The following is a 4,896-nucleotide window of genomic DNA, read 5'->3' as shown; positions in this document are numbered from 1 at the left end:
GGGGCAGTCCAAATGAAGCAGACCACTGGAGAAAATGAGACTGAGGATGTTTAGACTTCTCTCCTGTATGAGCGGTAGCCCAACAGTCATGTGAGAATGTGTCGATGGACACAAAAATATACTTAAGTTTTCCAAAAGGAGCATAGTGTATGACATCCGACTGCCACAAGGAATTGGGCTTGAGTAGCCTGGGGTTTACCCCTGGCTGTTGCAGAGGCGGTACATGTAGGAAGGGTTGACAAAACTTACAGGTATGTACAATCTTCTTTAGGTCCTCAATGGGATCTTGAGGAAACCTCTCATGAAGTCCCCGCCAACTTACATGAGTGAGGTTATGTAACCCCTGAGCTTCATTCAGGCCTGATGACAGGACCTGGGTGGAAGCCACCTTGTCTGCCTCTGCATTGCCTTGGGATAAAAGCCCAGGGAATCCTTGGTGCCTCCTAAGATGCTGTAAGAAAATAGGGGCGTCTCTCTCTTTAAGGAGCGTAAGAGTCTGAATCATCAAGGGAGTGATGGTGTTCCCATCCAACCTGATATGAGAACCTAATAGCTCTGGAAGAAGATTGACTACATACAGACCGTCAGAAATCAAATTCATAGGATCATTTAACTTTGTTAATGCTAAAGCAATGACCATGAGTTCCTTGAATTGAGCTGAGCCATCACAAGTGTGGACATAACTTTTTGGTTTCTCATCTGCCCCCGGGTATACTACCACTGCAGCTCCAAATCTGCTTCCATCAGTGAAAATATTGTAGATTTTTACTAAGGGCTCCCTAGGCACTGGGATTCGGCAAGCGGTGCTGCCAGCAGGGCTCTAACACTCTGGGGCGGGGTGGATCCCTGGCCTCCGGTGGAATGGACTGGACCCCCCGCCCCCCAGGTACCTTCCCCAAACCAGGCCTTCCCAGCCAACCAGGATCCAGTTGCAGTGCACCGCCAACAGTGGTTTTTGTTTTGTTTTTAATGCCCCCGGCGGCTGCTGGCAGTCACCAGCCAGGGGGTGGTCCCATGGGTGGTCCCGTGGCCGGGTTTAGTTCAAGGTGGGTCAGGTGGGCAGCTTTTGCTGCCAACCCCTGTGCTCTGCTCCGCCTCACCCTTCTGAAAAAGGCACCCATGGGTCCTGTTTTCATGGGTCCCGGGAGGCCCCGAAGCCAGCCAGGGCATGGCCGAGGTGCTGCTTGTTACTTTGGCCACTTTTAGTTTCACTTCTCTTGCATTTCCGAGATCTTCCTCAAACTCTTCCCATGATTCCCATGTATCCCCAGTAAAAACATTAGCCCTAAGTAGCCAGGGAGCCAAATGAACAGCCTCTGCCCAAACCTTTTGAGCTGCCTGGTCTGACAGATCCAATCCCTTGCTTTTAAGCATGTCTCTCAGCACTTTAAGCCTTGGGTCCTCAACCTTATTAATTTCATTACCCATCTTTCTAGGTCTTGCTTACCCCGAACTTCCTGATTGGCCCCAATCCATTTTTCTTTCTTTCTTTTCTTCTTTTCACCTTCCTTCGATTGCCATGTCTTGCTTACCCCGAACTTCCTGATTGGCCCCAATCCATTTTTCTTTCTTTTCTTCTTTTCACCTTCCTTCGATTGCCACGCTGGGCACCAGTTGCTGGGGGTTCGAACCAGCCACCCTGTGCAGTGATGATTGGGGATGAGCAAGCCAGCCGTTCGCAGCCCATGCCTCCCCCAGTACCGGCGACATTCAGACGCAGAGGGGAGCCTAGTCAAACAGGGACTCGTTTATTGCAGGTGTTACAGAGCTTATACAGGCATCTGGAAATCCCCCTCCCCCCCTGAGGGTGTATCTTAAGGATGGTCATGTGCTGATCACACACTCCTCAGCAGTGCAGAAGTATCCTTCAGACTTTTAAAACAAGTCAAGCTGTGCCCTACTAACTTCCTCTTGGACCTCTGCAAGGTAGGGCCTTTAGGTTCCCACACATACCACACTACCAGAATCAGCATCAGAATTTTAATAGTTGTGAAGATGCTTTGAAAATATAAATGAAGTTAAAATTACTTTATGTAGCCTTTCACCCCACCTAGACACCTGCCTACAACATAAGATTATAGGATTGTCTCTGATTTCCTAGTTTTTATTAACCATAGGCTTCACATAAGTGACAAAATAATCTGGCTCACAGCACTGTCAATCTGGCAGTTGTAATTATGTTTATTCACTGTCATGGGGGTCAACACTCAAGATGTATCATTTTAGAAACTGATGATGTCAGAATGATGAGATGAATCACATGGCCTGCCTGATTTGGACAACCAGGTCACTAGCATATCTGATCCAAATTAAATTCTAATAATTTTCATGTTCAATTTTGTTCATAATTTCAGTTTTCACAAAGATTATTTTATTGGAACTACACTGACTTATAAGGTAAAATAGGATGTAAATGAAAAGGTTGCTAGTAATAGAATAACTAGTTTAGTCTTTCTTAATGGTAAATGTAATTTTTAAGGCCTTATTTAGAGAAAAATACTATTGTGTAGCTATTCAAATCAAAGTTTCCTCCTAGAGGGATAGAGGTTCATAAGACTTAGGAAGTAAATGAAACTCACAAGGCCCAGAAAGTAAATGAAGCTTACACGACTTAAGGAAGCTCTTGAAAATCACAAGAGTCACAAGGATCTTCCAAAGTTTTAGAAACAGTGTTCAACTGCTGAGAAAATAGTCTGATTGGCTAGGCTGCCTGCAAGTTGTGTGGAGAGCTCCAGCAATGCAGCTTTTGTGACTAGTCCCTTATGCTTTACAGTGATGGTGCTACTTTTGAGTCACTCAGGCTACTGGAAGTAACCTCTCACCTGTACTTTTACAGGAACAATCCCAATAAACTCATTGGTTTACTAAATTAGACGTGGACGGAATTGTTTCTTTTCTTTGTTGTTGATGCCTCATCTAGAGTGCATAGACATTTGTTCCAGTCTCTCCAGGAAAAGTGACATAAACACAGCTGTGTTCAAACTGGGACTAACAGAACCAAAGTTGTGCTGAGGAGGAGTTGTCCCTTGGCTTCTGTTCTGTAATGAGTGCTGAGACACGTAAGGGAGGCTGATCTGTGTGAGGGTGGGTCTTTGGGGGAGTTGTCATGATATTGCCGTCTCTCCCTATGTGATATGGAATGGTGTGCCTTCTTGTATGTCCCTGTGATGGGTGATGAAACATGCTACAAAGGTCAAACCATATGGTAATAAGGATCCCATGGGGGATTCTCAGGGTGGCATCTTCCTCTAACTGGTATGGGTGGCGGGCTTCTTTGATGAATATGTCAACTATGTGAGGATGGGGATGTCCTTAAACTGCCGCTGCTTTAGAGTATGTCAGAATCCGTGGAAGCAGCATACGGGGTGAGACTGTAAGCAGGCAGTGGTGTCAGTTTCATGGCCTTTGTTGTGGGCAATAACAATGGAGGCTCAGCTGTTTTCCAAGAAAGAATTTCCCCCCAAAGGGAGGAATTACAGTAAGAAAAAGGCACGAAGGTGCTATCGGCTGCATTAACCTCTGATTTGGCAGAAGGAATGGAAAAAAGGGAACATGGAGGTGTTGGCTTTCTGTTTCTTACTATTTCCAGAATACAACAGAAAGACACTCTAAGATAAAACTGCAAAAGAGATCTTCCTGAGATCCAAAAACATGGAACTCATGGGAAGAATCAAACAGTGAAGCTCCTCAGGTCTGATTTCTAATACAGAAAAAGAAGAAAAAACCCATGATTTAGTGTGGAGATGGGGTCCACAGCCAATGGCCTGATATGATAATCAGGAAGTAGTCAACATATGACCTGCCTGAACTGGGAAAGACTTAAACAAGCAAGGAAACAGCCTGCCACAGCCTGATTTATGAAGCCTTGGGGCATGGGAGCAGATGAGATTGAGCTGAATGTTGTGGAAGCATAGAAACTGTAATAAAAGCTACATGTCCCTCCTTGAGACAAAGGCTGCATGATATGAGTTGATGTGGGAAAATAATTTCTTGATGAACTTAGTCATGAGCTACTAAGGACACTTGATTACTACCAGCTGAGTCCTCATGAACATCAGGAAGAATAACCAGAAGACAGTAAAGGAAGGGTAGGTGTTGATTAGTGACTCGGGCATAAAGAAGGCAATATTTGCTTTCCAGTTCACTAGGCCTGACGGTAATAGGAAAGTTAAGAAAGAGGTTGATTCAATGGAGACCCTAGGACTGATATGGACTTTAGTCACTTTTCTGAGTCCCATGGAAGAATGTGATCTTTACTAGGTAGCTGAGGCTTTGGCAGATCTGAGTTCTCTAGTTGGCATTTAAATCAAGTCTATAAAGAGCAAAAACACCTAGGGGGAGTATGAGAAAAAGGAAGCGAATGATAGGCCCTGTCCAAATTACTTAAAGGCCAATAAAGCAAGATTTGTTATTGAACTGGAGTTCCTAGGGAAAAAATGAACAGAGAGCCAGACATTGTCCTGATGAGCATCTGGAAATCTTCAAAGCCAGAGCAACAGTTCACAGAAGACATAATGATGAAATACTGCAGTACAGAAGATGAAGCACACCTTGTGAGTGGGCAACTATTTCCCAGTGTACGCTATTTCCCAGTTCTTGTCATGTAACAAGAACTATGCTTATAACCACCATCACAAGCAGAATTCAATACAGAAAGAATTCTGATATATAGTACTTGCATTTCAGAAGCCTTTTAAATAGAATCGGTAGGCTAAGGACCACAGCTCAATGACCACAAACTGAGCATTGGTTGCAGCTCCAATGGATGGCTTAGATGGCTGATGACAAGGAAGTTCAACATAGGAAATAATCATTAGCAACGGGTAGTCAAAGAAGGTCTCCAAGCAGAGCCAGGGATGAGTAAGCATGTATAAAACCACCCGTGAGTAAAGCTTT

This window comes from Nannospalax galili, unplaced genomic scaffold, assembly GCF_000622305.1.
Source record: "Nannospalax galili isolate Female #2095 unplaced genomic scaffold, S.galili_v1.0 scaffold169, whole genome shotgun sequence".
Classification (NCBI taxonomy): domain Eukaryota; kingdom Metazoa; phylum Chordata; class Mammalia; order Rodentia; family Spalacidae; genus Nannospalax; species Nannospalax galili.
Note: the sequence above shows the minus strand (reverse complement) of the source record.